General features: G+C 44.4%; 1 protein-coding gene across 3 annotated transcripts in view; it reads left to right on the forward strand.

The window, feature by feature from the left end:
* Nucleotides 1-12,972, forward strand: part of lpp (LIM domain containing preferred translocation partner in lipoma) — a 537,563-nt gene that overhangs the window by 433,004 nt on the left and 91,587 nt on the right. The gene's annotated exons all lie outside the window — the stretch shown is intronic.

Consider the following 12,972-nt stretch of genomic DNA (forward strand, 5'->3'; position numbering starts at 1 on the left):
TTTGTCTGCAGACTACTGTGTGTGTGTGTGTGTGTGTGTGTGTGTGTGTGTGTGTGTGTGTGTGTGTGTGTGGTGTGTGTGTGTGTGTGTGTGTGTGTGTGGTGTGTGTGATTGATATTCAACACAGTGTGTAAAGTTTGGTCTCCTACAGAGAAGTTCATCATTCACTTTTTACACACATGATGTTGTTTGATTTCCGCCGATGTGAGATCAAATTGAGCCGCAAGTGTGCCTTTCATGATGCTTCTATAAAAGCTAACAAAGAAGATGGAGAGAAGAGAGAAGAGAGAGAGAGAAAGAGAGGAGAGAGAGAGAAAGAGAGGAGAGAGAGAAGAGAGGAGAGAGAGAGAAAGAGAGGAAGAGAGAGAGGAAGAGAGAGAGAAAGAGAGGAGAGAGAGAGAAAGAGAGGAGAGAGAGAAGAGAGGAGAGAGAGAGAAAGAGAGGAAGAGAGAGAGGAAGAGAGAGAGAAAGAGAGGAGAGAGAGAAGAGAGGAGAGAGAGAGAAAGAGAGGAAGAGAGAGAGGAAGAGAGAGAGAAAGAGAGGAGAGAAAGAGAGGAGAGAGAGAGAAAGAGAGGAGAGAGAGAAGAGAGGAGAGAGAGAGAAAGAGAGGAAGAGAGAGAGAGAAAGAGAGGAGAGAAAGAGAGGAGAGAGAGAAAGAGAGGAGAGAGAGAGAAAGAGAGGAGAGAGAATGCCACTCAGCATCCATATCCCCAAACAACAGCCTCTCTCTCCCTGTCACTACAAATACATTAGAAATCAATTATTTATGACAGACTCAGGGACCCTTTAATCTTTTCCTTTTATCCAATTAAATTGTCTAACCATTCTAAACCTCCCCCCTGCTCGCTGGGAACGGGCTTCTCTTTTTTAAAGATTCTTTCCCCTCTCTTCAGTCTTCCTTACATAGACACTGAGGTTTGGAATAAAAGGCGAGAGAGTGTCAAATGTAAATGAACCCCTCCTCTCTCTCTCTCTCTCTCTCTCTCTCTCTCTCTCTCTCCCTCTCTCTCTCTCTCTCTCTCTCTCTCTCTCTCTCCCTCTCTCCCTCCCCCCCTCCCTCCCAGTTCCTATTGCATTGGTTATAGAATAAGTATTTGAAGTAGAGATTTTAAAACTGGTTCCTTCCATTGCTTCGTCTTTCATGCCTCCTTTATGCAGCTATCCCCGGCTAAAATAATTTGTATAAAAAAAAGTTTGAAAGTATTTGGGATCATCTCGTTTAGGGATAGAAGACGGTGTTGGTTTGATTGCTGTCCTGTGTTATTCAGAGACCTGTTTGAAGCATCGTGTTAAAAAAACGTTTAAAAAAAAATTCCTTCTTAGTTACTCGGCAGGCAGTTTGTTCCAAATGATTGATGTGAAGGCGTTGTCAAACACAGTTCAATGTTTGTCTGATATCAGTGTATAATACAATATGATTTTCAGGAGACACCATGCAGAAGACTACAGCTCTTATATGCCTCTCTTTTGCTTTAGACAGTGTTTTTAATTGTTTCATAGTAAAATTGTTTTTAAATGTAGAAGAGTGTCTCATCTCCACCACCTTTGGATTCTATTAGGATTTAAGGCAGCACCTGTTCCCCTGTCATTTAAGGCAGCACCTGTTCCCCTGTCATTTAAGGCAGCACCTGTTCTCCTGTCATTTAAGGCAGCACCTGTTCCCCTGTCATTTAAGGCAGCACCTGTTCTCCTGTCATTTAAGGCAGCACCTGTTCTCCTGTGATTTAAGGCAGCACCGGTTCCCCTGTCATTTAAGGCAGCACCTGTTCCCCTGTCATTTAAGGCAGCACCTGTTCCCCTGTCATTTAAGGCAGCACCTGTTCTCCTGTCATTTAAGGCAGCACCTGTTCCCCTGTCATTTAAGGAAGCACCTGTTCCCCTGTCATTTAAGGCAGCACCTGTTCCCCTGTCATTTAAGGCAGCACCTGTTCCCCTATCATTTAAGGCAGCACCTGTTCCCCTGTCATTTAATACAGCACCTGTTCCCCTATCATTTAAGGCAGCACCTGTTCCCCTGTCATTTAATACAGCACCTGTTCCCCTGTCATTTAAGGCAGCACCTGTTCCCCTGTCATTTAAGGCAGCACCTGTTCCCCTGTCATTTAATACAGCACCTGTTCCCCTGTCATTTAAGGCAGCACCTGTTCCCCTATCATTTAAGGCAGCACCTGTTCCCCTGTCATTTAATACAGCACCTGTTCCCCTGTCATTTAAGGCAGCACCTGTTCCCCTGTCATTTAAGGCAGCACCTGTTCCCCTGTCATTTAATACAGCACGTGTTCCCCTGTCATTTAAGGCAGCACCTGTTCCCCTATCATTTAAGGCAGCACCTGTTCCCCTGTCATTTAATACAGCACCTGTTCCCCTGTCATTTAATACAGCACCTGTTCCCCTGTCATTTAAGGCAGCACCTGTTCTCCTGTCATTTAAGGCAGCACCTGTTCCCCTGTCATTTAAGGCAGCACCTGTTCCCCTGTCATTTAATACAGCACCTGTTCCCCTGTCATTTAATACAGCACCTGTTCCCCTGTCATTTAATACAGCACCTGTTCCCCTGTCATTTAAGCAGCACCTGTTCCCCTGTCATTTAATACAGCACCTGTTCTCCTGTCATTTAAGGCAGCACCTGTTCCCCTGTCATTTAAGCAGCACCTGTTCCCCTGTCATTTAAGGCAGCACCTGTTCCCCTGTCATTGTTTGCTTTAGTGGCAGAGGCAGAGGAGGGCCTTCCGGTACTTCAGTAGGACATATTGAGGATATGTCCCAGGGTCTGGTGTAGTGGTTAGCCCCCCCAGACTCCCTGGTGAAGCTCGTGTCAGCCCTTCCCCTCTGTAAATGTATCCCTCTTCATTCTGGCTATCACTGTCCAGAAAACAATTAAATACTAACAAATATATACCGAACAAAAAAAGGTATATATTGAGGATGAATAATGCATTTCTTGTTGCATTTCCATGTCTGCAAACTCTCTGAACATCACAATAGTCTGCAAATATCCAAACATCACAATAATCTGCATGAAATCTACAAAGTCAGAAGTATGCTGTGAAGAGCTGTCTCTATAGACCTCTATGCTTGCTTTAGTATGCTGTGAAGAGCTGTCTCTATATATCTCTATGCTTGCTTTAGTATGCTGTGAAGAGCTGTCTCTATAGACCTCTATGCTTGCTTTAGTATGCTGTGAAGAGCTGTCTCTATAGACCTCTATGCTTGCTTTAGTATGCTGTGAAGAGCTGTCTCTATATATCTCTATGCTTGCTTTAGTATGCTGTGAAGAGCTGTCTCTATAGACCTCTATGCTTGCTTTAGTATGCTGTGAAGAGCTGTCTCTATAGATCTCTATGCTTGCTTTAGTATGCTGTGAAGAGCTGTCTCTATAGACCTCTATGCTTGCTTTAGTATGCTGTGAAGAGCTGTCTCTATAGACCTCTATGCTTGCTTTAGTATGCTGTAAAGAGCTGTCTCTATAGACCTCTATGCTTGCTTTAGTATGCTGTGAAGAGCTGTCTCTATAGACCTCTATGCTTGCTTTAGTATGCTGTGAAGAGCTGTCTCTATAGACCTCTATGCTTGCTTTAGTATGCTGTGAAGAGCTGTCTCTATAGACCTCTATGCTTGCTTTAGTTTTTTTAACCTTTATTTAACTAGGCAAGTCTGTTAAAGAACAAATTCTTATGTTCATTGACAGCCTACCGGGGAACAGTGGGTTAACTGGCTTGTTCAGGGGCAGAACGACAGTTTTTTAAATTGTCTTCTCGGGGATTTGATCTTGCAACCTTTCGGTTACTAGTCCAACGCTCTAACCACAAGGCTACCTGCTGGTTACAAGTCCAACGCTCTAACCACTAGGCTACCTGCTGGTTACTAGTCCAACGCTCTAACCACTAGGCTACCTGCTGGTTACTAGTCCAACGCTCTAACCACTAGGCTACCCTGCTGGTTACTAGTCCAACGCTCTAACCACTAGGCTACCTGCTGGTTACTAGTCCAACGCTCTAACCACTAGGCTACCCTGCTGGTTACTAGTCCAACGCTCTAACCACTAGGCTACCTGCTGGTTACTAGTCCAACGCTCTAACCACTAGGCTACCTGCTGGTTACTAGTCCAACGCTCTAACCACCAGGCTACCTGCTGGTTACTAGTCCAACGCTCTAACCACCAGGCTACCTGCTGGTTACTAGTCCAACGCTCTAACCACTAGGCTACCTGCTGGTTACTAGTCCAACGCTCTAACCACCAGGCTACCTGCTGGTTACTAGTCCAACGCTCTAACCACTAGGCTACCTGCTGGTTACTAGTCCAACGCTCTAACCACTAGGCTACCTGCTGGTTACTAGTCCAACGCTCTAACCACTAGGCTACCTGCTGGTTACTAGTCCAACGCTCTAACCACTAGGCTACCTGCTGATTACTAGTCCAACGCTCTAACCACTAGGCTACCTGCTGGTTACTAGTCCAACGCTCTAACCACTAGGCTACCTGCTGGTTACTAGTCCAACGCTCTAACCACTAGGCTACCTGCCTCCCCTCCACTCTAACCACTAGGCTACCTGCTGGTTACTAGTCCAACGCTCTAACCACTAGGCTACCTGCTGGTTACTAGTCCAACGCTCTAACCACTAGGCTACCTGCTGGATACTAGTCCAACGCTCTAACCACTAGGCTACCTGCCTCCCCTCCACTCTAACCACTAGGCTACCTGCTGGTTACTAGTCCAACGCTCTAACCACTAGGCTACCTAATTTAGTGCAACAGAACTCACACTTTCGTCTAGGAGAGAAGTGAATGCGTTATTTATTTATTGCATAGTCATACTGTCTGTCTGAACAGTCTACACACTGTCTGTCTGAACAGTCTACACACTGTCTGTCTGAACAGTCTGGATACTGTCTGTCTGAACAGTCTACACACTGTCTGTCAGAACAGTCTACACACTGTCTGTCTGAACAGTCTACACACTGTCTGTCTGAACAGTCTACACACTGTCTGTCTGAACAGTCTGGATACTGTCTGTCTGAACAGTCTACACACTGTCTGTCTGAACAGTCTACACACTGTCTGTCTGGATACTGTCTGTCTGAACAGTGGTATAGGTACTGTTTGTCTGAACAGTGGTATAGGTACTGTCTGTCTGAACAGTGGTATAGGTACTGTCTGTCTGAACAGTGGTATAGATACTGTCTGTCTGAACAGTGGTATAGATACTGTCTATCTGAACAGTCTGGTATAGATACTGTCTGTCTGAACAGTCTGGTATAGACACTGTCTGTCTGAACAGTCTGGTATAGGTACTGTCTGTCTGAACAGTGGTATAGATACTGTCTGTCTGAACAGTGGTATAGATACTGTCTGTCTGAACAGTGGTATAAATACTGTCTGTCAGAACAGTCTGGTATAGACACTGTCTGTCTGAACAGTCTGGTATAGGTACTGTCTGTCTGAACAGTGGTATAGATACTGTCTATCTGAACAGTCTGGTATAGATACTGTCTGTCTGAACAGTGGTATAAATACTGTCTGTCTGAACAGTGGTATAGATACTGTCTGTCTGAACAGTCTGGTATAAATACTGTCTGTCTGAACAGTCTGGTATAGATACTGTCTGTCTGAACAGTCTGGTATAGATACTGTCTGTCTGAACAGTCTGGTATAGATACTGTCTGTCTGAACAGTGGTATAGATACTGTCTGTCTGAACAGTCTGGTATAGATACTGTCTGTCTGAACAGTCTGGTATAAATACTGTCTGTCTGAACAGTCTGGTATAGATACTGTCTGTCTGAACAGTCTGGTGTAGATACTGTCTGTCTGAACAGTCTGGTGTAGATACTGTCTGTCTGAACAGTCTGGTGTAGATACTGTCTGTCTGAACAGTCTAGATACTGTCTGTCTGAACAGTGGTATAGATACTGTCTGTCTGAACAGTCTAGATACTGTCTGTCTGAACAGTCTGGTAGAGATACTGTCTGTCTGAACAGTGGTATAAATACTGTCTGTCTGAACAGTCTGGATACTGTCTGTCTGAACAGTGGTATAGATACTGTCTGTCTGAACAGTGGTATAGATACTGTCTGTCTGAACAGTCTGGTATAAATACTGTCTGTCTGAACAGTCTAGATACTGTCTGTCTGAACAGTCTGGTATAGATACTGTCTGTCTGAACAGTCTGGTATAGATACTGTCTGTCTGAACAGTCTGGATACTGTCTGTCTGAACAGTCTGGTATAGATACTGTCTGTCTGAACAGTCTGGTGTAGATACTGTCTGTCTGAACAGTCTGGTATAGATACTGTCTGTCTGAACAGTCTAAATACTGTCTGTCTGAACAGTCTGGTATAAATACTGTCTGTCTGAACAGTGGTATAGATACTGTCTGTCTGAACAGTGGTATAGATACTGTCTGTCTGAACAGTGGTATAGATACTGTCTGTCTGAACAGTGGTATAAATACTGTCTGTCTGAACAGTCTGGTATAAATACTGTCTGTCTGAACAGTGGTATAAATACTGTCTGTCTGAACAGTCTGGTATAAATACTGTCTGTCTGAACAGTGGTATAGATACTGTCTTCCAGGAGGCCATGACCTATTTTTTGTATATTCCTGCTGACTCCTTATGCAAGGCATGATTAAAAGTGTGTGTGTGTGTGTGTGTGTGTGTGTGTGTGTGTGTGTGTGTGTGTGTGTGTGTGTGTTTAAGTGTGATTAAAAGGTTTTGTATTTACATAAGAGCATGTATGTTTAGGCCTATTTTAGTGATGATTATGTAACCCTGACAGAGTGAGTGGGGCGATGCATGTCCTCCATCTCCTCCCTCTCTCCTCTCTTCCTCCCTCTTTCCTCCCTCTCTCCTCTCTTCCTCCCTCTCTCCTCTCTTCCTCCCTCTCTCCTCCCTCTCTACTCCCTCTCTCCTCATCTCCTCCCTCTCTCATCATCTCCTCCCTCTCTCCTCCCTCTCCTCCCTCTCTCCTCCCTCTCTCTTCATCTCCTCCCTCTCCCCTCCCTCTCTACTCCCTTTCCTCCCTCTCTCCTCATCTACTCCCTCTCTACTCCCTCTCTCCTCCTCTACTCCCTCTCTACTCCCTCTCTCCTCCCTCTCTCCTCCCTCTCTCCTCATCTCCTCCCTCTCTCCTCCTCTCCTCCCTATCTCTCCTCCCTCTCTCCTCATTTCCTCCCTCTCTCCTCCCTCTCTCCTCATCTCCTCCCTCTCTCCTCCCTCTCTCCTCCCTCTCTCCTCATCTCCTCCCTCTCTCCTCCCCCTCCTCCCTCTCTCCTCATCTCCTCCCTCTCTCCTCACCTCCTCCCTCTCTCCTCCTCTCCTCCCTCTCTCCTCCCTCTCTCCTCATCTCCTCCCTCTCTCCTCATCTCCTCCCTCTCTCCTCCCTCTCTCCTCATCTCCTCCCTCTCTCCTCCCTCTCTCCTCCCTTTCTCCTCCCTCTCCTTCCTCTCTCCTCATCTCCTCCCTCTCTCCTCCCTCTCTCCCTCATCTCCTCCCCTCTCCTTCCTCTACTCCTCATCTCCTCTCTTCTCTCTCCTCCTCTCCTCCTTCTCTCCTCCCCTTCTCTCCTCCTCTCTCCTCTCCTCTCATCCTTTCTTCCCTCTCTCCTCTTCTCTGAGAAATGTCAGGGATGTCCAGGGGAGATGGCAGGACGTGGCAGGAAACCTTGTGCTTTGGGGCACTTGGAGTCACTTTCAAACACGCATAGGATGCATGAACTCTATGGGCCCTGGTCAGGAGTAGTGCACTGAGTAGGGAATAGGGTGTCACGATCAAAATGTTACATTAACAGATACCTACTAGAACCTTGCTTTGGGAGTGACAGATCCAGAGACTTGTATTAGACTCCAGCCTCCCCCCTCTCCTACCAGATACATGTATTAGACTCCAGCCTCCCCCCTCTCCTACCAGATACATGTATTAGACTCCAGCCTCCCCCTCTCCTACCAGATACATGTATTAGACTCCAGCCTCCCCCTCTCCTACCAGATACATGTATTAGACTCCAGCCTCCCCCCTCTCCTACCAGATACATGTAGTGGACTCCAGCCTGGTAAGCGGTATTGGAGCATCGGGTCTGAGACTCATACGCTGCTTTCGGAAAGTTTTCAGACCCCTTGACTTTTTCCACATTTTGTTACGTTACCGCCTTATTCTAAAATGGATTAAATCTTTTTTTTCCCCCCCTCATCAATATACACAATACCCCATAATGACATCACAATACCCCATAATGACATCACAATACCCCATAATGACATCACAATACCCCATAATGACATCACAATACCCCATAATGACATCGCAATACCCCATAATGACATCACAATACCCCATAATGACATCACAATACCCCATAATGACATCACAATACCCCATAATGACATCGCAATACCCCATAATGACATCACAATACCCCATAATGACATCACAATACCCCATAATGACATCACAATACCCCATAATGACAAACCAAAAACAGGTTTTTAGACATTTTTGCAATTGTATATAAAAAAACAAAAAACTGAAACATCACATTTACATCAGTATTCAGACCCTTTACTCAGTACTTTGTTGAAGCACATTTGGCAGCGATTACAGATTCAAGTCTTCTTGGGTATGACACTACAAGCTTGGCACACCTGTATTTGGGGAGTTTCTCCCATTATTCTCTGCAGATCCTCTCAAGTTCTGTCAGGTTGGATGGGGAGTGTCGCTGCACAGCTATTTTCAGGTCTCTCCAGAGATGTTTGATCGGGTTCAAGTCCGGGCTTTGGCTGGGCCACTCAAGGACATTCAGAGGTCCTGAGCGCTCTGGAGCAGGTTTTCATCAAGGATCTCTCTGTACTTTGCTCCGTTCATCTTTCCCTCAACCCTGACTAGTCTCCCAGTCCCTGCTGCTGAAAAACATCCCCACAGCATGATGCTGCCACCACCATGAGTCCTTTAAGTGCTTTTTGGCAAACTCCAAGCGGGCTGTCATGTGCCTTTTACTGAGGAGTGGCTTCCGTCTGGCCACTCTACCATAAAGGCTTTATTGGCGGAGTGTTGCAGAGATGGTTGTCCTTCTGGAAAGTTTTCCCATCTCCACAGAGGAACTCTGGAGCTCTGTCAGAGTGACCATCGGGTTCTTGGTCACCTCCCTGACCAAGGCCCTTCTCCCCCGATTGCTAGGCAGTCAGCTCTAGGAGGAGTCTTGCTGTTGCCAAACTTCTTCCATTTAAGAATGATGGAGGTCACTGTGTTCTTGGGGACCTTCAATGCTGTCAACTGTGGGATTTTATATACATTTTTTACATTTACGTCATTTAGCAGACGCTCTTATCCAGAGCGACTTACAAAGCGACTTACAAATTGGTGCATTCACCTTATGATATCCAGTGGAACAACCACTTTACAATAGTGCATCTAAATCTTTTAAGGGGGGGGGGGGGGGGGGGGGGGTTAGAAGGATTACTTTATCCTATCCTAGGTATTCCTTAAAGAGGTGGGGTTTCAGGTGTCTCCGGAAGGTGGTGATTGACTCCGCTGTCCTGGCGTCGTGAGGGAGCTTGTTCCACCATTGGGGTGCCAGAGCAGCGAACAGTTTTGACTGGGCTGAGCGGGAACTGTGCTTCCGCAGAGATATAGACAGGTGTGTGCCTTTCCAAATCATGTCCAATCTATTGAATTTACCACAGGTGGACGCCAATCGAAAGGGTGATCAATCGAAAGTTTCGAAGTCTCATAGCAAAGGGTCTGAATACTTATGTAGATAAGGTATATCTGTTTTTTATTTTTAATACTACTCACTACTTACACCTCATATACAGTGCTTTCAGAAAGTATTCATACCCCTTGACTTATTCTACATTTTGTTGTGTTACAGCCTGAATTCAAAATGGATGAAATATATAAAACATTTTCACCCATCTACACACAATACCCCATAATGACTAAGTGAAAACATGTTTTTAGAAATGTTTGCAATTTTATTGAAAATGATATACAGAAATATCTCATTTATATAAGTATTCACACCCCTGAGTCAATACTATTAGAATCACCTTTGGTAGAGATTATCTTTCTGGGTAAGTCTCTAAGAGCTTTTCACACCTGGATTTTTGAAATATTTGCACATTATTATTTTCTAAATTCTTCAAGCTCTGTCAAGTTGGTTAACATTGACAGACATACATTTTCAAGCCGATTTGAGTTAAAACTAATTAGGAAAATCAGGGACAGAACGGCAGGCGGGCCCAGGGTCAGGACAGGCATAAAGGTCAAAACCGGGAAGACTATAAAACAAAAAAACTTGAGAACTGGTAACACACTGGTAAGACCTGACAAAACAAGACGAACTGGTAACAGACAAACAGAAAACACAGGTATAAATACACAGGGGGTAATGGGGAAAATAGGAGACACCTGGTGGGGGGGGGAGACAAGAACAAGACAGGTGAAACAGGGTGATACACCTGGTGGGGGGGGGGGGGGGACAAGAACAAGACAGGTGAAACAGGGTGAGACACCTGGTGGGGGGGGGGGACAAGAACAAGACAGGTGAAACAGATCAGGGTGAGACACCTGGTGGGGGGGGGGGGTGGGGGGGGAGACAAGAACAAGACAGGTGAAACAGATCAGGGTGAAACAGGAACATTCATGTCGTCTTGGTAAGCAACTCCATTTTTCCTATACTTACAGCCATACCCATAACATGATGCAGCCACCACTATGCTTGAACATGTGGAATATTGGTATTCAGTAATGTGTTGCATTGGATTTGCTCCAAACATAAATCAAAACAATGTTATTGGTCCATACACATGGTTAGCAGATGTTATTGGTCCATACACATGGTTAGCAGATGTTATTGGTCCATACACATGGTTAGCAGATGTTATTGGTCCATAAACATGGTTAGCAGATGTTATTGGTCCATACACATGGTTAGCAGATGTTATTGGTCCATACACATGGTTAGCAGATGTTATTGGTCCATAAACATGGTTAGCAGATGTTATTGGTCCATACACATGGTTAGCAGATGTTATTGGTCACATACACATGGTTTGCAGATGTTAATGAGAGTGTAGCGAAATGCTTGTGCTTCTAGTTGCGACAGTGATGTAATATCTAACAAGTAATCTAACAATTCCCCAACAACTACCCAATACACACAAATCTAAAGGGGTGAATGAGAATATGTACATATAAATATATGGATGAGCGATGGCCGAACGGCATAGGCAAGGTGCAATAGATGGTATAAAATACAGTATATACATGTGATATGAGTAATGTAAGATATGTGAACATTATTCAAAGTGGTATTATTTAAAGTGAGATTGTTTAAAGTGACTAGTGATCCATTTATTAAAGTGGCCAGTGATTGGGTCTCAATGTAGGCAGCAGCCTCTCTGAGTTAGTGATGGCTGTTTAACAGTCTGATGCCTTGAGATAGAAGCTGTTTTTCAGTCTCTCGGTCCCAGCTTTGTATTCAGGGCATAAAGTTCATTTCTGTGTAACATTTTTTTGCAGTTTAGTGCCCTGTTGTAAACAGGAAGTACATTTTGGAATGTTCAATATGTAACAATAGGTGCTCTTCTTTGCGAGGAAAACCTCTCTGGTCTTTGTGGTTAAATCTGTGTTTGAAATTCACTGCTGGACTGAGGGACCTTACAGATAATTGTATGTGTGGGGTACAGAGATGAAGTAGTCATTCAAAAAAATCATTTTAAAAACTACTATTGCACACAGAGCGAGTCCATGCAACTTATTATGTGACTTGTTTAAGCATTTCATAGGATTGTTTTACGCCTGCTTTATCCTGTGAAACTGGAGGATCATCAACTTACAAGGCCTCAAGCTATATTTATTGTCAACATGATTGTCATAAACTTTTACACAACAAAGTGTAAATACTTGTGGAATATGTTTATATTTTACATACGATGCATATGAATTAATGAACAGTGCAAACTGTCTCTAACCAGAATAGAAAGAGGAGTGGGAGGCCCCGGTGCACAACTGAGCAAGAGGACAAGTATATTAGAGTGTCTAGTTTGAGAAACAGACGCCTCACAAGTCCTCAACTGGCAGCTTCATTAAATAGTACAGTGTCTTGCGAAAGTATTCAGCCTCCTTGGCATTTTTCCAATTTTTTTTTGCTTGATGGCCAAAAAGCTCAATTTTAGTCTCATCTGATCAGAGTACCTTCTTCCATATGTTTGGGGAGTCTCCCACATTGCCTTTTGGTGAACACCAAACGTGTTTGCTTATTTTTTTCTTTAATCAATGGCTTTTTCCTGGCCACTCTTCCATAAAGCCCAGCTCTGTGGAGTGTACGGCTTAAAGTGGTCCTATGGACAGATACTCCAATCTCCGCTGTGGAGCTTTGCAGCTCCTTCAGGGTTATCTTTGGTCTCTTTGTTGCCTCTCTGATTAGTGCCCTCCTTGCCTGGTCTGTGAGTTTTGGTGGGTGTGATGGAACACTGTGGTATTTCACCCAGTAGATATGGGAGTTTATCAAAACTGGATTTGTTTTCAAACTCTTTGTGGATCTGTGTAATCTGAGGGAAATATGTGTCTCTAATATGGTCATACATTTGGCAGGAGGTTAGGAAGTGCACCTCAAGTTTCCACCTCCTTTTTGTGGGCAAAAGGTCTTCTCTTCTCATTTCTTAAAATAATTCAGTTCCTATGACTTTGATGCCTCATGATTGAGCATTGCTCTGTTCAAGTAGACTGTGATTTTGCTGTGATCTGATTGGGGGTGTCAGTGGGCTGTCTGTGAACACTCTGAGAGACTCTGGGTTGAGGTCAGTGATAAAGTAGTCTACAGTCTCTTGGCAGGTTTGTTGTGGTGCCATATTCTTTCCATTTTTTAATAATGGATTTAATGGTGCTCTGTGGGATGTTTAAAGTTTCAGATATTTTTTTATAACCCAACCCTGATCTGCACTTCTCCACAACTTTGTCCCTGAGCTGTTTGGAG

Source organism: Salmo salar, chromosome 16 (assembly GCF_965601325.2).
Source record: "Salmo salar chromosome 16, fSalSal1, whole genome shotgun sequence".
NCBI classification, from domain to species: domain Eukaryota; kingdom Metazoa; phylum Chordata; class Actinopteri; order Salmoniformes; family Salmonidae; genus Salmo; species Salmo salar.